Genomic DNA, 26,435 nt, shown 5'->3' with positions numbered 1-26,435 from the left:
TTGGGCGGCTCCAAGCCACATGTGGCTCTTTAAGAAGCCATTTGCAGCTCCTGCCACTGCTGCCACTCACTCCTCTGGATCCCAATCCCTGCCCTGCCATGCAGAAATAGAACTCAATTTAATTGGTTTAATGGCCAGCAGGAGGCACCCAGCCATTAAAACAACTAAATTGAGTCCCATTTCAGTGTGACAGGGCAGGGAACTGCCTGTTCTGCAGATGGGGGAAGGGAGTAGAAGGGCTGGGGGGAGCTGCATGGAGGCGGCCAGTGAAGGAGCAGCGGGGAACAGCAGCAGCACTCATGTGAGGTAGTTGTGGGGGGTGGTTTGGGGCTTAAGCCCGTGGGCAGGGGCAGAAAAATCAAGATTTATAAAAATAGTTTTCTCAGGGGAGAACCTCCGCATCGATCAGGGGATTGATTGCCTTGGATCACAAAGCCCTACTGAACTGTCAAAATGGGTCGCCATCTCAAAAATGTTGGGAATTGCTGTTTTAACCAAATGTGACCTGATAACAACCACTGTCATCTTACCAGACTGCATTGTCCTCACTCCCCTCCCTTTGGAACCAAATGGCCAATTTTCTGAAGGAAATTAGGAAAAATAGGGAATCCCAGAAGGCACTGGGTGTCCAGTGGTTAGCATCACTCAGAAGAGAAGGAAAGACAGAATGTCAGGTTCTCTTCCCCCATTGAAAAAAAAAATCAGTGGTCCCCTGGGGAACAGAACACCTTTCACTGGACAGGGCAGCCGGTCAAGCAGCTGTCAGTCCCACCTGTTAGGTGTTTGTTCTCAAGGTGCCTGTGCCATACTAACAGGAACCTCACTGGTCCCCTGGGGAAAGAACACCTTTCATGGTGCAGGGCAGCAAGTCAGGGAGTTGTCAATCCTACATATTATGGTGCCTGTTTTCTCCCTGTGAAATGAAGCAAACAGGACACAGCAGAGATTGTGCCACTCCCCTGAGCCACACGCTTTGGGAAGCAGGGCGGAGAGAGGGCCAGCCCACAATGCAGCTTTGGCTAGGGCCGGCCCCTCAAACCTCTTGTGCCAAGGGCTGCAGAGAGGCTCCTGTTAACATGGTGCAGGCACCAGTATATAGAGAGGCCAGCCCATAATGCAGCTTTGGCTAAGATTGGCCCCCCACACACCTGTTGTACCAGGGGCTGCAGAGAGGCTCCTGTTAACATGGTGCAGGCACCAGACTTCCTCCTCCCGGTGACAGCCAGCCCCCAAAAATCTTTTGCTACAGGGGGACACGTCGCAGTATGTAAGCCAGGACATGCTGCTGTCTGGACACAGTCTGCACTGCACTGCAGGCATGTGTTTTTATTGGGTCGGGGGCTAGCCACGTGATGTGGTTGGGTGCAGGATAGACCCTGACTGCATAGTGCTGGGGGTGGGGGGGCTTCCCCCCATACAAACGTGACCTGCGGCCTAGCTGCCACGTGGTGTGTGTTGTGGGGGGCTGGCCCGCTGCATAGCGCCAGAGGGCTGGGTAGTGGGGAGAACAGGGGACCCAGCAGTGAGGTGATATGAGGGGAGCACAGAACCTTTGATGAAAGACGAGTATGGGGAGACTAGGGCTACAGAACCATCATGGGTGGGGGAGACTGGAGGATCCAAGCATGAGGAGATGGAGACATACAGAGCCCCAGAGGGAAAGGGAGAAGTGGGAATGAGGAGCACACAGCCCCTTCTGTGGGGCAATGGGAGACCCTGGCATGGGAGCAATGAACATCGCCAAGGCTCTATTTCCCATCCCTGTTGGTCCCCACCCAACCACATCAGGATTCTCAATTCCACACATTATGCAGGGGCGCTGTCCACCCACACCACCCCCCACACCGAGGGATTCGGTTCCTCACCTTCCTCCTAGCTTCCTCACCTCCCCACAACAACAGCAGGGCTGTTCCCTGCCCTTCACTTCTCCTCTACTATGTATGTCTCCTACACCCTCCAAAGTACCTCCTATACCCCCGAGGTCGGAACGGAAGTGGGGACAGCTGTTGCCCTCTTCCTCCTCCACACCGCCCAGGAACAGGCTCTGGGAGGCAGGAGTTTAGGAAGCAATTAAGCCTTCTTGCTTCTTTCCTTCTGGTTCCCCTTGTTGACTAAGCATCTGCCCCTCCAGGGAGAATAATTACATGTCTGCTACTGAGGAGGTGCCAAGATGTTAGGCGCTATCGGGAGGATAAGCAGAGGTACTGGGCCAGTTGATAATGGGTGCCATCAACAGCCCACTTTGGATGTTTTGATTGCACCCCAGATCAGGAAAGTTCTGGCAATGCCTAGTTCATTCCCTGAAATTTTAGAATACATCATATGTAGGGTTCAAAACTTAGCACAATACATAAACATAAAGACAAAAGAAAAAAAAAAGCCCACTGAGGCCTCATGAGCTTGGCCATTACATACACATTTGTGGATGCAAGTCTGCAATCCACACGAGGAGAAGGTGCATGTTAACAGGAAGACAAGGTCTTCGTCTATACCAGAACAGAAAAAAGATGTAGAAACGCAAGATTAAAGCCCTGGTAAAGATAAAGCAGTAGGCAAATAAAAGAACCCAGAGTTTATTTTAACCAGCTAATAAACATTAAAACAACCCCTGCTTTGTCCACAGTAGAATTTTTAACAACGTTCTCTGACAACTGTTAAATGCCCTTTTTTCCCTAGTGCAAACATGGCTCAACAGCGAGCTGGGAGGCTGAAGTACCAAAGCCCCACGTGAAAGAACCAAATCTCAGGTAAGCAAAGATGAGCCTTGCAGAGGAGTATCAGAGAGGTAGCCGTGTTAGTCCCTATCTTCAAAAATGACAAGAAGTCCTGTGGCATCTGATAGGCTAACAGAAATTTTGGAGCATAAGCTTTCGTGGGCAAAGACCCACTTGATGAGATGCATCTGATGAAGTAGGTCTTTGAAAACAAAAGCTTGTGGCCCATAACTTCTGTTAGCCTATAAGGTGCCACAGGACTTCCTGTTGTTCTTGCAGAGCAGGAAGCACATGGCAGCCTTGCAGAAATTCCTCTCCAGCAGAGCCTGGGAGTTCAGCTAAGAGCTGGTCTGCATTGTAAATCTGGACAAGCCCAAAGTGTACAGGCACTTTTATTTCTACCCACGTGGGCTCCACCGCTCCCCTCCACCCCTTCCCATAAGGTTCCACTCTCACGACGCTTCTTCCCACCACTCCCGCCCACTCACTGCCCTCCCAGAATGCCTCCCACCAGCCACCAAACAGCTGATTTTTCTGTGGGTGCTTGAGCCCTGGAGCACCGACGGAGTCAGCTCTTATGTCTATGTCACAGGTGGGGAACGCCCAGCCTGCAGGCCACTTCCAGACTGAGGCTTGGCTGAATCCGGACCCTGAAGCTCAAGGTTCCCCTTGGCAGCATCCAGCCTGCTACAGGATGTGAAGCACTGAGCCTCGCATGCTGGCTCCAGACCATGGACTGGTGGTGGCAGGAAGCCGCTCAGCTACCACCACCTGGGCCTCTGCTACTGCTGCCTCTGCTCCTGCTCTTGCTTTCCCTCTCCCAGCTGGGGGAATGGCAGCATACCACCGCCTGGAGAGAGGCTTCCCCCACCGCTCTGATTGGCCGGAATTCCAGCAAATCAGAGCAGCAGGGTGGGAGGTGATGCCTGGGGAAGTGGGAGAAAAGACTCTCCTCTCTCCACTGCTGTTCCCCCACACGGGGAGAGAGCAAGAGAGCAGAGGTGGCATGCAGAGGTAAACACCCACCTATGGCCCATACCTGCCCCACTCCTGCACACTCCTTCCACCAGATTGGTCCTGCGCCTCTCCCACCCCAGTCCTGAACACTCCACTCGCTGCTGCCCCCAGCCCACTTATGCTCATTACCCCTCACCCAGACCCCCAAACCCAGCCCACTCCCACACCCCCTCTCTCTCCCAGACCGCAATGGTCTTCCTGTCAACATACGAGATAAGGCAGAGTGGGAATTTAAAGCTGATCATCTTTTGGACGGATGCTCTGTCTCTGGAATACAGATGCCCTATTCCAAATTATCTTAATCCATTCTGGAAGTGGATTAAGCTAATCTGGAATAAGACACTCTGAAGTAAGAGCAACCACACATGGAGTTTTATCAGGACGAGACAGGCCAGACTATCTCCTGGCCTGGACAACCCCTTATAGTCTCCATACAAACAGCTGATGCTCACAGCTTCCTAAATCAGCAGTCTCACCACTGCTACTCAGAACCCCATGGGCTGCAGTGAAACTGAAAAAGTCAGTTTCACACTTATGTCCTTCCAGAAAGTTGAGTGACAGCACATGTATTGGAGCTGTTGCCATGGGGCCCCACTGATTTCCCTCCTACATGCATCTCTATATTGGCCTCTGGCTGATAAGATTAGGTTTATGGCCAGCTTTCAAGTACTGATGGTGCTTATTAATTTATTGGGAGTTGCTGGCTAACATACCGCCTCACCAAAACAGAAAGCACAGCAGTCATATTAACTAACAAAACAGAATAGTTACACACAGCTCCTTCTCTACAAGTCTCATGATGTAGATTCAGGCAAATTTCGAACTAAAGATTAGCTTGGGGCACATCAAGCAATCATGCTGCTGAACCCTGACTTTCCATAAAATGACGAGCTCCACTTGATGAAGCTTCTACTTTCTAACAGGGGGTGACTTTTGCTTTCAAGTATAAAAACCCTACAAAAGAAATCACTCTTTGTATATGTCTGTCTAACAACTTTTGCCAAAGGGAATGTATAGCTTAAACACTGGCTTGAATAACTAGACTCTTCAGAAGAGCCCAAGATTCACATCCCTGCTAGGACAACACAACACCCTTTAGAAATAAACTGAATTCTGCGGAGAAGACATGTCTGTTCTGAGAACACAAAAAGGATCTTGGGGCTCTTTCTGAAAGAGAAAGGGGGTTTGTTCCACTGTCTTCGGCCACAATTGCCTCTTCTCCCTCAACTGTTGTGCTGAATTCCCTGGTCAGTTGGCAACTCTTTTCTTATAGACGTGGCTGCATATCAGCACTGTCCAGAGCCTGCACAGCACATTGGAATTAAAGGAACTCAATAAGATATAAAAACAAGGAGCCCTGTAGCCCTAACAGATTTATTAGGGCATAAGCTTTTGTGAATTGCTCCACATCTTCCAGGTCATCCCCTCCCCATGTGATGGTGGTGTTGTTGGACTGGTTGATCTTCATTGTCTTGGTCTTTCCCTCGTTGATGCTTAGTCCAGTTATTGAGGCACATCAGAGAAAGGGAAACTGTCTTTGTAATCCGTAAGGTAATTTACATCTTTGAATCCAAGATGTAAAGTGTCGCACTTGATAATGCCACATCCTCTGTGACTGAACAGACCTTGTCAACTCCAGCCCTCCTGTCAAATGAGGCTCCCTCCTTTTCATAAACCCTTATATTTAAACCCTTCTCTGGAACTCATGCATCTGACGAAGTGGGTCTTTGCCCATGAAAGCTTATGCACAAAATATCTGTTAGTCTATAAGATGCCACAGGACTTCTTGTTGAAGATACAAACTAACTTGGCTACCTCTCTGACACTTTCCAATTCAGGTGTCTCCTTTGTAATCTGGTGTTAAAGTCTCTTTGTCTTATAATGCAGGCTTTCAAGTTTTGAACACTATTAACTGCAAGGTTGGAATACTCACTGATAGGTTTGTGTGTACTCAGATTCCTAATGCCTGACTTGTGCCCATTAATTCTTTGGCAAAGTGACTGTCCAGTTTATCCAATATACAAAGTGATTATCAAAGATGGACAAACTGTACATTCAAAGTGCACAGAGGCAGCCCACTTAATTTAGACACTTGTAGTAAGTATTTTTCTTCTCCCTCTCTCCCGTCTAATCTAGCTGATTTGTAAGGTTTTATTTCATTTTTTCCTGTCTTTCTGTTAAATACCCTTTATCTCAGTTTTCATTTATCAGAATTTTCCAGATCTGAAGAAGTAGGTCTGTCCCACAAAAGCTCATCACCTAATAAATTATTGTGTTAGTCTTTTAAGTAATACACACTGCTTCTTTGGTCTGTGAAGACACAGACTAAACATGGAGCTCTCTCCCGTGACTAATTTATAATGGATAGTAATTTTTGGCAGTACTTTTCTTACATCTATACCTGCCTTTATATTTCTACTCCTATCCATTTGATGAAATGTGTTTTATCCACAAAAAGCTCATGCCCCAATACATTTGTAGTTTCTAAGGTGCTGCAGGACACATTGTTATTTTACAGATGTAGACAAAAAGCCAAGAACAGAACACCATTGGTCATTATCTAAAGCTCCCAATTCAAACCACTGCAACACATTATTAGAGACTTACAACCTCTCCTTAATCAGGATGCCATACTCCAGAAGGCCCTAGGTGACAGGCCCGTTCTCTCCTACAGACAACCTCCCAACCTTATGGGGATTCTCACCAACAATCACAGTCTATACCGCAGGAACTCCAGTCCTGGAACTTTTCCTTGCAACAAAGCACATTGCCAACTTTGTCCACATATCTAATCTGGAGATACCATCACTGGACCTAACCAAGCTATTCACAGAATCACAGGCACATTCTCGTGTTTCTCAACTAACATCATATATGCCATCATGTGCCAACAATGCCCAGATGCTTTGTATATTGGACAGACTTCAAACTCTCTTAGACAAAGAATTAATGGGCACAAAACAAACATAAAAAACACCCCTGATCCAGAAACCGGTCAGTCATCATTTTAATGGAGTGGGCCATTCTGTTAATGACCTGAAGGTTTGCATCTTACTGAAGAGGAATTTTCACCACAGATTGGAAAGAGAGGCTACTGAACTCTCTTTTATATTCAAATTCAACACATTAACATGTGGTTTGAACTGGGATGGGAATTTTCTAGGTCATTATAGGGGTTTTTGCATACTTGTCTTAATCTAATTCTTGACTCCCCCCGCCCCTTCCGCCCCTCTACTCTCTGATTTGCTCACCTTGATAATATTTTTCTGATTTGTCAACCTTTATTACTATTTTTGGTTAACTGTGCCTTAAATATTGGGTCTGTTCTGGTATGGCTATGATCTGAAGAAGTGGGTCTGTCCCATGAAAGCTGACCACCTAATAAATTATTTTGTTAGTCTTTAAAGTGCTACTGAACTGCTTTTTTGTTTTGACAGCTAACCCTCAAAGACTTCTCAATAAGATGTAAAATTTCTCAGTTAGGCAACACTCTACTTCTTTATCTAACCATAAAGCTTTCTGAACGACTTGTACAAACACAAAGAGATAACAAGGTAGCATTGTAAACATTAAATGACCTAGGTGAAGGAAAAAGTTCATCTCCCTGGAGAGATAAAGGTAGCAAGGGGTTACACCAATGGCAACTATGCAAATAGCTTGTTATATCGTGTGTTGCTCTCATCTCTTGTTGATCTATCTTCCATGGGTAGGCAGTAAGGTTCTTTGAAATGTTCAGGTACATTTTTGACAAGTACAATAAAATAGTGTATGCTTCTGATTTAAGTGTTACTGATTGTTTTCCAAAAAACCAGAAATCTCATTTTAAAAGAGATAAGAACATAAGAATAGTCATACTGGGTGAGACCAAAAATTCCATCTAGCCCTGTATCCTGTATTCGAACAGTAGCCAATGCCAAGGGTCCCAGAGCAATGAACAGAACAGGGAATCATCAAGTGATTCCTCCCGGTCACCCATTCCCAGCTTCTGACAAACATCTACTTAAAAACACTTGCCTATAGGTGTGGCAAGTATCACTTAACTGCTACAACCGCAAGATTACCCTCTTTCCAATTTACTAGGTCTTTTTGACAGGACTTTGGTGTATGGTCTGTTTCCATTTCCCCTATATAGTCATTTATTGCTTGGGTCTAAACGAGCTGTTACCACTCAAGAAGGATCTTGAAGTCCTTACACGGAGTTTTCTGAACACATCCCCTCAATGTGAAGCAGCTGTCAGAAAATCTAACAGGATGTGGGGCATCATTAAGAAAGGGATACAGAATAAGATTGAAAATATCATATTGCCTCTGTAAGTCTTTGGTTGCCCACATCATGAATAGTGCATGCAGTTCTAGTCACCCCATCTCAAAAAAGGTATACTGGAGTTGGAAAAGCTCCAGAAAAGGGCAACAAAAATCATCAGGGGTACTGAACAGCTTCCATATGATGAGAAATTAATATGACTGGGATGTTTCAGCTTGGAAGAAAGATGACTAAGGGGAGATATGATAGTAGTCTGGAAAATCATGACTGGTGGAGAGAAAAACAAATAAAGCCTTATTTACCTCTTCTCATAATATAAAACTAGGGGTCACCAAATGACACTGACAGGCAGAAGGGTTAAAACAAACAAAAGGCAGTAATTCTTCACAGAATGCACGGTCAGCCCTTGGAAATCTTAACCAGAGGATGCTGTGAAGGCCAAGACTATAACATAGCCAGAAAAAGAATTAAGCTCATGGACAATAGGTCCATCAACGGCTATGAACCAGGATGGGTAGGCATTGTGTCCCTAGCCTGTGTTTGTCAGAAGCTGGAAACACGCAACAGGGTGGACCTCTTGATGATTCCCTGTTCTGTTCATTCCCTCTGGGGCACCCGGCATTGGCCACTGTTGGAAGACAGGACACCAGGGTTAGAAGACTCATTGGTCTGACCCAGTATAGCTGTTCTCATCTTTTATTCTGCTGCACGCACATCTTTTAAACAGCAAAAGGGAAGCAACCAGCCTTTTAATAAGAAATGCGAATGTAAAACTGTGAAGATAGACAGTAAACCTCAGGAATAAGAGTTATACCTGAACCTTATCTGAAGTTTACTGAACTTGAAATTTATAGTGCCTCTAAGTTTCTCTCTATGGCCCTGGGGAAATTACATGCAAGTTTCCTACCATTATTAAACACTAGCTCACTTCCATATTGACACATCAAGCACAGATGGGCTATCAGACTTTTAAGCACAATGCTTATTCAACCAGAAACACTGTGCTTAAAATACAGAGTGCCGTCCTTATCCTGTCTACAGGGTGGACTAACAACAATGAGCTGGACAGTGGGAAATGGTAAGATTTCCCTAAACCACTTCAGTCTGTGTTACACTTCCAGACTGGAATTTGATTTAATTGACAGCTTGGACGAGACCCACTGTTGCCGAATCCTTTTAGAGCACATCAAACTCTGATGCTGCAGCCAGAGCTCTCCCCTTTCACCTCAACAGCAGAGCTTCAATACTAAAAGGGACAGGATGAAGTAAATAGAATCCTGACATTCCCTTGAGTGTTATGTCTACCCCATGCAACCACCATAATGTAGAGGCTACTAACATCAGCGTATCACAATCTGTACTGGCACACCTTACCCAAATTTGAAACACATGGGCTACGTCTACACTAGCCAAAAACTTCGAAATGGCCATGCAAATGGCCATTTCGAAGTTTACTAATGAAGCGCTGAAATACATATTCAGCACCTCATTAGCATGCGGGCGGCCACGGCACTTGAAATTGATGCAGCTCGCTGACGTGCGTCTCGTCCAGACAGGGCTCATTTTCGAAAGGACCCCGCCTACTTTGAAGTCCCCTTATTCCCATGAGCAGATAGCAATAAGGGGACTTCGAAGTAGCCGGGGTCCTTTCGAAAAGGAGCCCCATCTGGGCGAGCCACGTCAATTTCTAAGTGCCACAGCCACCCACATGCTAATGAAACGTTTAATATGTATTTCAGCGCTTCATTAGTAAACTTCGAAATGGCCACTTGCATGGCCATTTCGAAGTTTTTGGCTAGTGCAGACACGGCTATTGAGCTTTAAACAGCATGAATTGTTGCACCTGCATAAATCATGTCTGCAGCAGTGACTAAACACAGCAAAAATTTGGGAGAGTAAAGGCACTTCAAAGTGCCCATGGCTACACACATGCTGGCTCTTCAAAGTTTCACACTTCTAAGTTGCCTAATGAAGTGGTACATATTCACCGCAGCACTTCATTGGTAATCTCCCATCACCCAGATTACCATGACCCCTTCAAAGTTGGGGACCAGTGTAGATAAGCCCATTAAGAAACAAATCACACATGACGGATATAAAGTTAGTTAAAACAATAAATAATTGTATTTTTCTGCCAAATTGGATTTTATTTAAAGTATGTGTACACACACACACACACACACACTTTAAAAAATACAAACCTATTAAAAATTAAATTTTGAATGGACAAACCTATGTCAGGGCCTGAATTTATAATCAATCATAGAAACCTAGGTCTGGAAGGAACCGCTAGTCTAGCCCCTGCACTGGCTTCTAGATGATCCCTGACAGCTGCTTGTATAACCTGCTTTTAAAAACTTCAATGATGGAGATTCTACAACCTCTCTATGCAATTTGTTCTAGTGCTTAACTGTCCTTACAGTCAGGAAATTTTTCCTAATGTTTAACCTAAATCTTCAGAGAGGTAGCCGTGTTAGTCTGTAACTTCGAGTACAACAAGAAGTCCTGTGGCATCTTATAGATTAACAGATATTTTGGAGCATAAACTTTCGTGCATGCATCGGACGAAGTGGATCTTTACCCACGAAAGCTTATGCTCCAAAATACCTGTTAGTCTATAAGCAGCTACAGGACTTCTTGTTGTAACCTAAATCTTGTTTGCTGAAGTTTAAACCCATTGCTTCTTGTCTTGCCCTCAGAGAACAAAGAACAAATTTATCACCTCTTTATAACAGCCTTTTATGACTTGAAGACTGGTACATCATCCCTCTGTCTTCTCTTTTCCAGACTAAACAAACCCAGTTTTTTTTTCCAATCTTCCCTCCCTTGGTAGGCCATGTTTCCTAGGCCCTTAATCATTTTTATTGCTCCATTCTGGGGCTGCCTCCAATTTGTCCACATCTTTTCTGAAATGTAGGGCCCAGAACTGGACTTCTAACTAGAGCCAAGGTTTTAAACATTGCTGAATACAGCAAAAGAGCTATTTCTCATGCCTTGCTTACAACTCTCCTGCTAATGCATCCCAGAATGAGGTTCAATTTAACAGTTTTACATTACTGACTCATATTTAGTTTGTGATCCACTATAGCCCATAAATCCTTAACTGCAGTGTTCCTTCTTAAAAAGGGAATCTAAATAATAGTTTAAATAAATGTGTATAGATAGCATATCCTCTTTATTAGCAAGAAGTTCGCTAAACTGACACCAAATTTAGGATAAAGGCTACATTTACTTGCAAATTAACACATTTGAACAGTTGCCAACCAATGAGACTCAACCTTTCCTTATGAAAATAAAGACAAAACAAATGCAAAAGACAATAAAAAGCAATTATTAAAATCAAGGATTGTTTGCTTGCTGATTTAAATTATGATTAAAACCAGTTATTTAAATTGCTTTGACTTAAATCAATCCTTGAGGAAACCCAGTTTTAAATATACTGAATACTTTTCCAGCATAGCCCCTGTAGATTATTAACATTGAAATTATCTTGAAGACCACTTCTAGACTGAGATAAGTAGTTATCAGTTCAAACTCTTTAGAGTACCCACGCAGCAGTACATGCGCTACAAGTGCTTTGAGGAAACTTCAAGTTGGGTCATACATCACTGACTCTCCACTCTTCCTAATTACATTAAAATAAATTAAGATATACTACGTATTTTTCCCCTGAAAGTGAACTGCTATAGCTGCCAAAGGCATGTCAATAGATCCCCAGTGGGAGGAAAAGCGGCCCACAGAAATCAGCAGGAAGGTATGTAGTCCACACCAGCAAAGTTTGAGAACCTCACCCTTATTAGCAATCTGCATTGCAACCACAGCTAGATTCCCTGAACCACGAGTATGACCCAAAGCAAGATGCAACTGGAGAGAAGACTGTCTTTTAGGGCTTGTCTTTACTTATAAAAATCAATCCTTCTGAGTTTGATTTTGTGCATCTGGTAAAGATGTAGCAAAATCAACTTCTCTGGGCTCAGCCATTGATCCCTGTACTCAACACTATAGTATTGAGTAAGAGATGTCGATGCAAGACTAAAGAGGCTCAGATTTCATGAGGAAGATAAGTTGATTCTGATGCGTCAATTCTAGCTACACAAAAGAGGTAGCTAGAATTGTGTGTCTGAAATCACTTTATTTCTCTACTGCAGACTTAGGCTCTGTCTACACTGCACGTTTTTTCCAATGAGTCTGTTTTCACTGTCCCAAAGTCACAACAACTTTAGGAAAAAAAAAAATCGCATTCACACAGCCACAGCATTGCAAAACAGCACATTCTCATTTACAGTCTCAGTTCACAGCCACAGCACTGCAAAAGGAGCATTTACATAAGCCAATAATAGCTGTGCTGCTTTGTTCACATGCATTTTGTTCACAAGTTGTTCAATGCAACTTGAAGTGTGGAGGGCGTTCATCGATGACAGTTGTTCACAGAGCTAGAGTTATTATTTCGAGAGAAAATCTCTATTACCTTGACCTTTCGTGCATGGCAGTGTGAACATTCTGCTCCCTCCCCAAAAAAGAGTTCCCCCCCACAAAAAACCCCCACAAGTGGAGACAAGCCCTAAGTGTATAATCCAAAAAGATAAAAAGAGACAAAATGAGTGAGAAAAGTAGTATCCCCATTTTAAATATGGGAAACCAAAGCACAGAGATTCAGTGATTTGCCCAAAGTCAAATAGGTCTTTGGCAGTACTGGGAACAGAAGCCAGTTCTGCTGAAACTCTTTCCAGTGCCATAAGCAGAAGACCGTACTTTCCCCCTGACATATCCATCACTGACCCACCACAGATTAGCAATTGTCTTGCCTTTTTATTTGGGGTTGGGGAAGGAAAGGCAGATGGCAAGACAAGTTTCTGAAGTGATACACACCACATGCTGGGCATGAGAGCAGGATAAGCTGGTTTTAAGGAGATCTCAGTAATGGGTTGGGATGAAACTACTATACTTACTACTTTCACAAATCCTCCCGGCACTCCCTATTAATACATAACCAGCTAGTAAAGCAAAGGAGAGAGACAAGAAATGGGTTGTGTGTGAGAGTACAAGACGAAGAACTCCCTGAGGTCAAACACATTTATTGCATGAGTTTTCTGAAGCATGAAGCTTTTCATTAGTTTAACTAGGAAGAGAGCAGAGACAATGCCACACAGAGCTTGCCTAGCAGAGGTCCAAAGAGCTGCTGGGGATACCCGATTGAAAGAAATCTGGTGAGCACCAGCACATGAAAACAATGGGACATAGGAAAAGCTCTTTTCAGGCAGGACAAAGATCTGATCCTTTATAGAAATAAAAGTAAGCATTGCTTAAGTTTACGCTGTTTTAAGTTTCAGAACTTGTCTTTGCCAACTGCAAGGACTCATTCCTCAACTTTTAAGCTAAACAACATGTCATGAAATCCTGAAATAGGATTTATTTTGGATTAAAAAAAAAATCTGAAAGAAAATCCTTCTTGGCAGTCACAGTTTTAATTTTCCATACATTTTACAAACCTTAACTAATCCATCCCCAAGTGGTGGTGAGCCTATATGGAAATCGAAGAGCCAAGGAGTGGAAGAGAATAAGTGATTTTCTGGGGCCACAAAGGGTTTGGAAGGGGTGTTTACAAGTGAGGAATCCTTGTGTTTGGATCACGTGTCCCTCAGAGAGCACAGAGAATACTAGCTTGATGGTTTCTGACCCTGTACCACACTTGGGAGGAGAGACTGTGGCTGAGTTGTGTTAAGTAAACGGAAGAGAGGGAAGCTTTCAATAACTTTCCAGAAGTTAATAAGCAACAAAGTTAACTGCCACAACCCAAGTAGAACAGCTAGATTGCATCACTTCCAACCTTAAGAACTCTGGAACAGATGTGGGAAGGGGAATGAAATGCCAGCGCACTGGGTGTCCAATTATGACTTTTTTTCATTACCTCCTAGCCACAGCTGCCTTTGAATCATGGAGGATGGGGGTGGTAGATGAGCATAAAGAGGCCTGGTTACCTAATCTACATTTCAAAGGAGTGCTACGTTTTACTACACAAGAACTTCATTTCCTAAACATTTGATTAAATGCGTAACATTTACCAGAAGACCATCTTTCCACGTTAGTTTCAGCCAATTGTAACTTGCAGACCAATAAGAAACATGAAACTGAAGGAGAACAGAAATTCAGGTGAGCCCGGAGTGTCATAAATACCTTCACTGCAGAGTTTGCATCCCAGCATTTATAAGTAAGCAGGTTTAGAAGCAACATATTCCACAGGTCTCACTTTCCAGAAGGAAGTCTTGTCAAGAATAATCTAAGGCTTCCCACTTAACAGTGCATGGATGACAGTGCATTTCAGTCAAGCACTACTCTTCACAGGTGTCTCTCCCCACACTGGCCTTTATACTGGAAAGAATCATCCCAGTGCCTCAAAAGTTATAGTAATTTTACAGGATACAGACACTAAAAGTTACATGTTACTGTGTCTTTTAAGTCAGTGGTTCCCAGCCTTTTCACTGGTGAGGACCCCCAGTCACCCTCCCCAAACAATTCATGGACTCCCAGTCTCCCACCAAACTGTTTGCAGACCCCATCAAAGCCAATTCTAGCCACTGCGTACACTTTATTCAATGAAAAAGGAAACCACGAGAGATTTTCAGACAGCCATTAATAATTTTATTGGAAGACATTTAATTTAAAAATAATGGATTGTAACTTTGCAATTTATTTAAAACTAGGATCATTTTTAATTATCTTATTATTTCCACAGCCCCCCTGCAATACTCTCGTGGACCCCAGGTATCTGCAAACCCCAGCCTGGGAATCACTGTTCTAAGTTGTTCATGTTAACTTTGTTGTTGCATATCAACTGCAACTTCCCCCAATAGTACACTTCTGTTGCTTCAGGAACCTGACTGGTAGCATCCTACCATCAGAGATAAGATACCCAGCCCTCAGTGTCTCTTTCTCTCCAGAGAGAGAGAGAGAGAGAAACTCCTAACCTGTAACTCCGGCCATCAATCTAATGCAACTTCATTTAAGTCTGTTATCACGGTATTTTCACTGTGGCAAGTGAAGTGCTGACACTTTTCTATTGACTGGATTTATCCTTCTCATTTTGGTGCAGTACTGAAGTCAACGGGAGAGCGTTTGGCAGTTGATTTTTCACATCTATGCTACGTGGGATAAAGCCACCTCTGCAGGCTCAGTTGCTGACCACCAAACCGGCCTGTTGTGAAGACCTGCCCTCTGAGCCTGCTGTCTGATTTGGCCATCTTCTCCCTGATGGTGCCAGTTTAGTTCTCTGCCTGTTGCACCATCTCTTCCTGATGTACCAACTGAGCATTGTTGAGATCGGGGCACATAAAGCGGGGGTGAGAGCAACTCGGGGGAGTATGAAGTTTCATGGGGGGGTGGGGGCCAGAGCACGATCAACTGCTGGGTCTCAGGTTCATCCATCTCATTAAAAATCTTGAAATCTGTTACTGCTGTTGTGCATGTGCATTCACATTTATACACCGCTTAATAAAGCTTTTATATTCTACAGGCTTGTTTCCTTACCCATGCCTAAAGGGTTTTTTCCATAGGGACATAAACAAAATTTCTGTCAGTTTGGATTACATTAGAAGCAGCCTTGCTATTCTATTCCTGAACCCCTCCAGTGAATAAGGGGTGTGTGTGTGTGTGAGAGGTATCCCATCCTTTCCCCTGAGCTCAAACACCCCCCCCTACCCCAACCGCCTCAAATGACACAGCTGGGAGCTGGGTGAGCGAAACAGGCTGGTGCCGGGTCACTTCGTTCTCCACCACCAGCAGGCCCAACCCTACTGCCACCCGCCCCCACTAACCCTCCAGACTGCCCTAGGCCCCACAAAGTCCTCCAAAGTGCAGGGCCTGGGGCAGTTGCCCTGAACCATCCTACGGATGGAACAGTTCTTCATGGGTCTCCCAACTCTACGGAAACACCGCAGACCTCACTTGCTGTTTCATTTGCTGACCAATGGGACTGAACTATGCAAATAAACTGGAGGAAAGGAATGACGATTGGCTGAGCTACTGATGTCAGTGCTCTTCAATCTATGGCACCAAATGCTCACTCTGCTGACACTGGATTTTTCTGCCTTTTGTACTGTCATCAAAACCCATATAGTGTCTTTTCTGTTTACCTAGGATGTTCTCTTAGCTGTTGGAATTAGCTGGGTGCAGCCTTCAAAAGTCCCTGCATTACAAATAGAGAAATGCCATTGTTTCAATATTAGGCCTCACCTCTCTTGGCCAACAACTCATGGCACTACAAGTGAGACAACAGCATATTTGTGATAGGAAGAAATATATCAGAGTAACCCATTTGACACGCTCCAGAGGGACAACTGTAAAGACTGCCTATAAGCAAACTTGACTGTCAAAATAAGTCTGTGTTAAAATCTTAAATCTGAGCTGTGGATATGAACACTAACACCCCATCTCTACTCATGCTACAATGTTGACATCTTTATCATATGAACTGATGGTAAAGAGACCCTTAAGAATTCCACAGGGATTTCAATAACTTCCACCCCACCATCAATTGCAGCCTGGACCACTTCACACAAGAGCACAGATATATGATGGTCACATGAACACCACTCTATACCAGAACACAATGACCATTATTCTTATCTACTTACCTCCAGCCTCCATCCAAGACACACCACACAATCCACTGTCTATAGCCAAGCCCTAAGATACAACCATATCTGCTCCAGTCCCACTGACAGAAAGAAAATCCTACAAGATCTTTATCAAGCATTCTTCAAACTTAAGTACCTGCCTAGGGAAGTAAGGAAACAGACTGACAGAGCCAGGCAGTATTCAGAAGTCACTCACTTCACAACAGACCCAATTAGGAAAATAATAGAACACCACTTCTCATTACCTACAGCCCTCAGCTTAAACTCTTCCAACACATCAGTGACAACCTACATCCCATACTGGAACATGATACCTCATTTTCACGGGCCTCGGGGGACAGGCCAGTCCTCTCCTATAGGCAGCCACCCAACCTCGAGAAATACTCACCAGCAGCCACACACCAGACCACACAAACCCAAACACAGGAACCTACCCTTGCAATAAACCCCACTGCCAACTCTGTCCACATATCTATACGAGAGACACCATCACAGGACCTAACCACATCAGCCACACCATCAGGGGCTCATACACCTGCACATCCACTAATTTATATATGCCATCATGTGCCAGCAATGCCCCTCTGCCACATACATTGGACAAACCAGACAGACTATTTGCCAAAGGATGGATGGACATAAATCCAACATTAGGAATTGGAATACACATAAACCTATAAGGGAACACTTTAACCTCCCAGGACATTCAATGATGGATTTTAAAGTAGCCATTCTTCTACAAAAAGGATTTTACCACAAGATTACAGAGGGAGACATCTGAATCGGAATTCATTTGCAAAGTTGATACTTTTAACCTTGGCCTTTATAGAGATCTCACCTATATTATACATCTCAAGGGCTATTTCCCCACCTTTGCTATTCACAAAGATGAGACACATCCAACTTAATTTGCTTTATCAATTGGTCTTTCCGATGACAAGTAATCCTCCCCCCTCCTGCTCCCCACTACGTAAACTCTGGATTCTATTTTTTCCTACTCCAACCAGCTGAAGAAGTGAGTGTTCCCCACAAAAACTCATGACCTAATAAATCTGTCAGTCTCTAAGATGTTACAGAACTGCTTATTATTCGCGAAGTTACAGACTAGCACAGCTCCCCCCTGGGACTACTGCGTCTGTCCCACAAAAGTTCATCACCTAATAAATCATTTTGTTAGTCTTTAAAGTGCTACATGACTGCTGTTTTGCTACAATACAGACTAACACAGCTACCTCTCTGTTAATATTTGACAGAGACAGTCAAGTTGAAGTCTGGTCAGTTTCAGAATGATTTGTTTCAGGTTCTATACCCTGGCCTGTAGGGCCATACCAAATATTGTGGTTTTAGAATCCCACAAACAGGGAAAACGGATTGGAAAAATCCACACACTTTTTTGACTTTTGGGACAGGGCCTGCGTGTGCCAAGAACACATCAGTTATTCTGTTAGCAGGATGAATGGAGTAGTCATCCACCAGAGGCAGAGGGGTGGGTGTTATAGAACTTTTCTACATAAAACTCTTACAGTTCTGGCCATTTATGCAATGGCGTAGACTAGCTGAATGGTGCTTTCTAGGCTGTTCGGCGTTCTAACCAAGTTTTTACACTGCAGCCATCATCACGGTATCAGAGTGCAGGCTTGGACGCTTAGTTCTGTCATGGTATTTAAGACTGTGTGCGTATTCGACTAACTTGTTGTCAGACTTCAGAAACTGCCTGGAACCCCTGAATGATCTACTGAAAAAGAGAAGCCACACAGTGTAGAAACTGATGAATAAAGGCTACTTTTAGTCACAACTATTTTTAAAGTCATGGGCAGGTCAGATGAAGTAAACAAAAATTTACAGCCTGTCTACTACTTCCACCATGTACCCTTGCCTAACTCTTGGGTGCTTTTGGACAAAGGTTGGCTTAGGTAGGAGCAGAGGGGTGTGGCATGCAGGGCAGGAGGTGAGGCATGGTGGCCCAAGACCAATGATTCTGTTGGGGATGGGGGCAAAGTGACAGAGATCCCAGAAAGTCACAATCTGTGACTTCTGTGACCTTCCTGACAGACCCAGCGTTGCTAGTGAATGAAATACTGTTATGTTATTCTGCATCCTGCAGGGTAATAAGTCTCTGTCTGTCAAATGTAAAAAGGTATCACCTTCAACTTCATTCAGCATAGTTATTCCTTTTACCAAGGATTTCTTTAAGAAGCTCAGTTTAAAAAGTTCCAAACCACTTAAGCTACAGAACAGCAAAAAGGAAAAGGTTTTATTTAAGGGAAATTAGAAACAGCTTTGGTCTTAATGTGTATATATTATTTGTGGACTTATCCTGTTCCCCACTCCCTAACTTAACCAAATATCTGAAGGGTCTGATCCCCAGGGAGGGAGAATGCAACAGCTGGCGCAGGTCTTATTAAATGTAAGAGTGACACTGATGTTAATTTTCAGAAAGGAAGTGTCTTCAGATTAGTTTTTTTTTTTTTAAAGATACATTCCCTTGCAATCATTTGTGTTCATAACCTAGTACACTGCTGACGGCAGAAATAGACTACCTGATCTCTAGTTGTAAAACAATCGCCTAAATCTGCAATGTTTTCATTTTATACCACTTCTAAAAATGTTCTCTAGAAGATTTAATTGGAATTTAAAAGACCTAAGACACATTTTTATTCCTCTTTGGTTTCTCCATTTTTTTAAATACTGTTCTTCGCTGCAGATCTGATCAAATCAGGGCCTGAGCTAAACTGCACATCCAGCAGATGTTAAACAGAAGGCACCATCTAGGGGAACAAGCCCAGGGGATGACTTTTGCATCTCCTGGATTCTGTCTGCTCAGCCAATAAAAGAGAAGATCTTTTTCCATTTCCTGTCAGGGAGCATCAACTATGAAACGGAGGTTTGGGCGGGATCTGTAGGATTAAGCACATAGGACACTAGCCGAGGAGTTGTTGGTACAGTTCCGGCACCATAATAGCCATCCTGCACAATCTTGGGCAAATAGCTCTGCCTCTCTGCGCTCCAGTTCCACTATGTAAAAAGTAGCTCACTGTACTGCCCTAACTCTAAATAATGGTGTAGGGATAAACACAATAGAGACTGTGAAGCACTCAGACATCACATCACAATAATGAAGGCTGTACAAATATCTTGGATGCTAAATAAATGTGACCAGGCTTCCTTCAGAACCTCCTACAGCTGTTTCCCCTGCTCCCTAATTATTTTTCCACAATCTGGCCCTCAGCACACCACTCAAGTGTGCTTACAGGATTTGGCCCAGAAACAAGTTTTTCTTCCCTTACCGAGAGACAAGATGAGTGAGGCAGTATCTCTTATTGGATCAATATCTGTTGGTGAGATAAGCAAGTTTTCAAGCTTACACAGAGCTTGATTTAGGTCTGGGAAACATACTCAGACAACAGGCACTGACTTCCCCTCTAACTAAGGGGGTATTCAATCCCACTGCCCCCTCCCCACCAAGTCTCCATCTCTTCCTGCCCACACCCCACTCCACCCCTTTCCCAAGCCCTGCCTCACCTCTCCCCCACCCAAAGGTGCCCCAACCCTGCTCCTTCCCTTCCCTCCCAGGGCATGCTGAACTCGAATCCTGAACCTGAACTGGGTGGAAGGCACAGAAGCTGGTCAGCTGGGCCACCACCAGATGAGAGAGGAAGGAGAAAGGGCAAAGGAAGGGGCTAGCCACAGATTTTTCCCCATGGATGCTCCAGTCACAGAGTACCCACAGAGCGAGCACCTATGCTCAGAACGTCACTGCAAAAACCAAGTGGAAAAGATTCTTTAGCATAAGTAGTTCCCACACTTTTCAAGGGGCCATTCAAGATGGATGTCCCAGTAACACACTTCCAGTTCAGTGGGGTAGGGAGAACACAGCTAGGCATGTTAGTAGGTTATAGATTGCTGCAATAAGCCATAATGCCAGAGTCTCCAGTCATGATTTTCAGCATCTAGCAAAGTTATATATTAAAGGCCCCAGGTTCACCTTCTGAAAAAGTCATGCACGTTTCCCTTGGGGATGCGGACTGATCACTCAATACTGGACCTCTTTGTAAAATATGTGCACCCACAGGTGATATGGTGTTTTGTCTTTTATCGTGTCCCTGTGTGAGTTCATTTGAGGACACAGGAACACATGCACCCTGTGCCTGATCTAAATTCCCATTAAAAGGCATCAGTGGAAGCTGGACTAAGCACGAAGCTATGGCTGCACTATGAACCATACAGCTGTGCTGCTGTAAGGCCTCCCATACACCTTGCTATACCGGCAGGAGAAAGCTCTCCTGCTGTCATAATTAAACCATCACCCAAAGGGTAGCATTTAAGATGAAGACCTTTGGACACAGCCCTATCCACACAGACATATTTTGTCTTTCCCTCCCACCCCCAACCCAACACCCTTGATCAATATTAATTTTACAGACAAAAGTGATAGTGTAGATATAAGCTGACAGTGACAGGCCAAATGCAAAAACTAAAGCCAATCTAAAATGTAATGAAGGTCCAAATCAGAATGAATGTTCTAAAAAGGGCTTTTTAAAGCAAAGCAAAGAAAACCATATAGGATCCTCTTAAAACCTTAAAGACAGTGCACAAGTAGGATCTTGCAAACAAATATATTTCTCTTTTTACCACACTCTCTAAACAGCTTTGAATTAAACAAGTTGTTTAATCCTCTGGTCACCTGCCTTTAGACATCCCCACTTGCATACAAAACTGTCAAATTATTCAAATCACAGTATCAACCACTAAACACGCATTAGAGAACCTTTATTAACTATACCACGTGCAGAAACATAGTTATTCATTGATCAGACCCTAGATCCCACGGACACAACCAGAGCAAGTGCACTCCTATGATAATCTGCAGATTACCCTGAAAATCATTAGAAGCTACTATGTCAATTATTCAGATTACACCATCCGAGTTTTAAAATAACGAGCACACAGTAAAGGATCTGACTAACCCCTGCTGAAATGGAGAGTCAGCAGTAAGGAACTAATAGCAAAGCCATCCATCGCGCCCAACTATTGCGGTAGATACAGCCGTGCACTCATCTCAGATGGAAGCACAGCAGGGAGAATTAAGGGTGAAACAAAAGCTCCAGCCCGTACTCCCCACCCCAACGTTCAGATTTCTAAACCCATCCCCCAAATCAAGGGAAAAAGCCCTAGTGGGTCACCCAGTCCACCCCTCCCAGCCAGGACAGGACTCGTCCACTTTCTTTTAAACCGGCTGCAACAAGGGACGCGAACTCCCTTTGGAAACCACATCCCCCGTTTACCGCACCGGAGGGCGAGCGCCGGCCCAGCGCTCTCGCTCCCGGGCGCACAAGAGAACGCGACGCCCTTACGGGGAGGCGAAACCCGGAGCGATCACCGGCCAACCGCGGGGCACAGCGGCTGGGAGCAGACCCCGCTGGAAAGGCCCAGGACTTCCCCCAGCCCTGCTCCGCCACGGAGCAGACGCAGTGCTGCGACCTAGGTATTTCACCAGACAATGCCTCCCCTCCCCCCGCAAGCCCAGGGCTGATGGCAGCCCCCTCCCCCCGCTCCACGGCAGAGGGGTTTTGCCTGGCGCTGATGGACGGGGGAGGTTGCAAGCCAACCTGGGCTCGGGTGAGCTACGGAGGGTGCATGCGGCAGCGCCCGCTTAATTCCCGCTGCGGTGCATGGCTGCTGGGTACCGCTCCTCCTCCTCCTCCACCCCAGAGCCGCTGCTCCGCTGCTGGGGCTGGGTAAGAATGGAACCCCCAGAGCGCAGGCGCGCTCAGCACCTCCGGGCAGGCAAGCGAAGGTTCGCTACGCATGCGCGCTACGGCGTGCCGCCCTCTAGAAGAGGGCCGAGCAAGGCGGGCGCAGGCGCAAGAGGGTGGCGGGCTGTTGCGGACCTCGTCTCGGTCACCATGGAGCGCTAGGGAAAGAAAACCAGAGCGGCCGGAAACACCTTCCTAGGCGCTCCACGGTGAGAGAGGGGAAGTCTTCCAAGAGTGGCTGATATGAGGTAAGCGTACGCGCTGCGCATGCGCCCGGTGAGGTGCTCTATAAGCTACATCCGCGCCTTGCGGGGTTCCGTAGTCCTCGTGCCAGCTGTCCTCTGGTCCCGCCCTTGCTGTGCGGAAGGAACGATGGTGGCTACCCATTAGCGTTACCCGCCGCGGCTTTTTGGATTTTGGGGAGCCGCCCGGTTAGCCACGTCACCTCCGGGGCGAGAGGTGGCGCTGCTGAGATTGATAGATTGCGGGGCAGGGCTTGGTGATGCTGCTAGACAACCCTTCCGGGGTAAAGGTCACGTGGAGCTGCGGGAAGGTTCTGTTTCCTTCCGGGGAGGGACAGGGGCCTTTGAAGAGACAGACGTCCCGCTCCTACACTGCCTCTGCTGCTGGGGAGGAGGCGCTTTCACAGGGCCCGCCTTCTGTGCCGCCGCTCCTCCCCTGGGGGCCGAACAGGAACACGTTCGCCTCTCCCCACGGGGTTTGGTGGGGTGACGGAGCCGTGGACACTGCAGTGGGGTGTGTGTGGCGAGCCCCAGGGATGCTTTGGAGAGGGGCGAGCCCAGGGGATGCTGTGACCAGGCCCCGGGGGTGGGGGCGTGAGCCCAAGAGATGCTGTGACCAGGCCCCGGGGGTGGGGCAGGGGCGAGCCCAGGGGATGCTACGACCAGGGCCGGTGGGGTTGGGCGTGAGCCCAAGAGATGCTTTGACCAGGCCCTGGTGGAGTGGGGGGGGCGAGCCCAGGGGAAGTTGTGACCAGGGCCAGTGGAGTGGGGGGGGGGTGGGGGCGAGCCCAGGGGAAGCTGTGACCAGGGCCGGTGGAGTGGGGGGGCGAGCCCAGGGGAAGCTGTGAACAGGGCTTGGGGAGTTGAAGTGGGCAGGGCATGCTGTGAGCAGGATTTCTAATGTGGGGTGAGTGCTATGAGGAGAGCCTGTGGGAGAAGACTCAGGTACATTTATCTTTCTTACCAACTCGTGACTTTATCATGCATCATGTGACATTTTAGGGTTAATTTTAAGTTCCAGCAGCTGGAGTCCTCTGATTATGGAAAAATCTCAGCTATCATTTGAAAAGAAAAAATACTTCTAGCCCTCTTTGGGGGAAGAAAAAAAATTCAAAATATTCCACTTGGTTGTGCCCAATGGTTCACAGACTGGGAGACCTAGAAAAAGAACTCTACATTTGTTTGTTTGTTTGTTTAAATCACATGATTTTTATGCCAATCCTATGTTTCTGAGGGCCTGATTCTTGATTTTTAAATGCTGGGGGTTGACATTACTGCCATTCAGCTGGTAGGGAAGGATGGGGAAATAGGACCTTTATCTCCATCATACTGAGACGGTTGGGTTTTAACTGCCCATGCCACACTAAGGACATGGGTAGAACACTCTGCTCTTTAAGTCTGGGGCTTACTTCCTGCTGCATGTAGTGAAGATGAAAGAGGGTAAATCCCACAGGGTAAACATGCTGTGCTGGCTACAGTCAGTAGGTTTACCAGCACTTCCCATCCCCTCTGTGTAGGCATCAAGGTGGGGTGATGAACCATCTGTATTCCTGGAAAGGGAGCAGCTTCCTGCTGCTAAAATCATGTGCTCATCGTGCCAATAGTACTGGCTTTGTTCACTTTGTAAAACAGACTCATCCTGTACCAGGTGTGGAATCCATAGTTAGAGCTCTAATGGTGAGAGTTTAGTTTATTGGGGTCTTTAAACTTGTCCATCAAGAAATCATCCTATATGGCCTACTTCCACTCATTACTGTAGTATTCAAGGCCTGGATCCTCCAAGGTTTTTGGGTGCCTAATTGCCATTGATTTCTATGGGAGTAAGGCCCCTAAACAGCTTTGAGGATCTGGACCCGAGAGCCTCTGTATACCACAGAATCAGAAATGTGTATGCTAAAACCCATGAAACTTCTAGCTAGATGTGAAACTGGTTCTGAAAACTCTGTTCTATTACTCCAATATAGATGCAGATTAGTATCTGAACAAATAGAATTGTCTACTTTTTTCCCCACTAGTGTTCCTGAGATCAGAATGTGGCCCTCTGTATTTAACACTTGCATGTGTAAAGCCAAAATTATTTATATTGCCCCATCCGTATATAAAGATTTTCTCAGTCTAAACTCTTCTGAGCAAATGTGGGCATCTTTGCCTCACCAAGCTTACAGGTGTAACTGGTACAATATGATAAAAACAAAAGTCCTTCATAGTCTGCATAAACAGAACATTTCCCATGAGTGGTTGGAAAGAGTGCATGAAGAGATCAATTTAGGTGTTGGGAATTTAGTCCCATTGGTGTTAGTGAAAAAGGGGTGTTAGTGTCCTGACAGGAGAGGTACAGCTAATGCAGGGGTTTCTCGCACAGAATACAACTTTGATTTTAATGTGAGTGATAAGATTTGTATCCTTTGTGCACAGAGCTTAGGTTACAAAGGAAAGTTAAGACTCTCTAAGTAACAGTTGTCTTTCCTCAGTTTGGGAGCTGTGTTGTTTCCCAGAAGGGGCTGCAAGAGTTTACCATCCATAAACTCATTATACATAATTCTTTTTCCAAGTCCTGTGTCACTGATGCTTCACTCTCTATCTAGCCTCAAGATCTTTTTTCCTAAATCTGCTGTAAGGATCCTTCCACCATCAACCAACCATATTCTCTGATACAGGCTGGAACTCTCTCATTCAGCAAACTCTGTGATCCGGCATGATTTGAGTTAGCTGGGTGACCACTTATTATGGCCATGGCCAAGTTTTCTGTGGTCCCATAAAGTTTGTTTACAGCCACCAGTCCTGGCTCTGTGTTCTGTGCTGTTATTTAGCTGTAGTTTACACCTAAATGTCTTCTAAGAGCCCATTAAGCAGTGGAAGTGTTGGGAATGTGCTAGACAATATTGAACTTCCATTGTCCAGCAAATTATTTCACTCAGCACTGGTCATGTCCTGAGGGTGCCAGAGAAGATAGGTTCTACTTGTACTACAACACAGTCTGATGAGATCTGTCTCTTTCAAGCACAAACTCCATATCACTTTAGTGTCTGAACTGTTAATTCATAAAACGGGTTATAGAAGAGTTGCACATTGTGGAGAAAATTGGTCCATTACACTTATAGCTTTCTGCTCCTGAGATTGTGTGCCTCATTATGGACCTCTGTAAGATGTGAGATTTGGTACAGTAAAAGCCTTTTAGGGAGGGAGGACTTTCCCCCAGAACCATTCACAAGACCCCCTCTATAGAAGACAGCTCTACGATTAATCCCCTCAGCTGTCAGGAGCCAAGTGATGTTTAACTGTTTCTCTATTTGAAGAAACAGCAGAGAGTCAAAACTTCCATTCTTCAGCATAAGGCCTATCTGAATATACAATTAGCCTATGTTTTAAAGGCAGTCCTTCATTTATGTTAGGAAAACTGTTTTCTATGGAACAAGCTACAGAAAACTGGAGATACATGTGTACAGTGAAATGATGGATTGGCTTGTGTAAATTGAAAGCAGACAATTAGAAACCATCATGAGAAAACAGCTTGGTTTCCACTCCCTAGAGAACAGCTAATCCCATGAGGGTACTAATTGACTAAGTATTGCCAACCCAAGAGACAGGATGCCCATGTCTCTCACGTGGCTTTTCCCCATATTAGTGTGTGTTTAATAAGAATGTCCTGCATTGAGCCATCTTCAGTGAAATATGCAATCAGCACTGCAGTATTTGTGCTTTTCTGTATCTTCAAAATAACTTTCACTGTTTAAGATCTTTGATCCATAAAAACATTTGATATTTCTTTGATGCATATTTATAAAAAACACAAATTTCTCTTTGAGGCT

General features: G+C 45.1%; 1 protein-coding gene across 14 annotated transcripts in view; it reads right to left on the bottom strand.

Moving 5' to 3' along the window:
• Window positions 1-22,696, bottom strand: part of CLASP1 (cytoplasmic linker associated protein 1) — a 247,601-nt gene extending 224,905 nt beyond the window's left edge. For 13 of the 14 annotated variants that reach the window (XM_075001117.1, XM_075001119.1, XM_075001123.1 and 10 more), the window contains exon 1: window positions 22,238-22,354. The gene's annotated coding sequence lies outside the window, so the exon portion shown is untranslated. Of the gene's footprint in view, window positions 1-22,237; window positions 22,355-22,681 lie in introns of those variants that run through there. The other variant, XM_075001118.1, reaches the window with a different exon arrangement.
• Window positions 22,697-26,435: the final 3,739 nt, after the last annotated feature.

Source organism: Carettochelys insculpta, chromosome 8 (assembly GCF_033958435.1).
Source record: "Carettochelys insculpta isolate YL-2023 chromosome 8, ASM3395843v1, whole genome shotgun sequence".
NCBI lineage: Eukaryota > Metazoa > Chordata > Testudines > Carettochelyidae > Carettochelys > Carettochelys insculpta.
The sequence above is the reverse complement of the archived record's forward strand: the minus strand, read 5'-3'. Positions and strand labels throughout refer to the sequence as shown.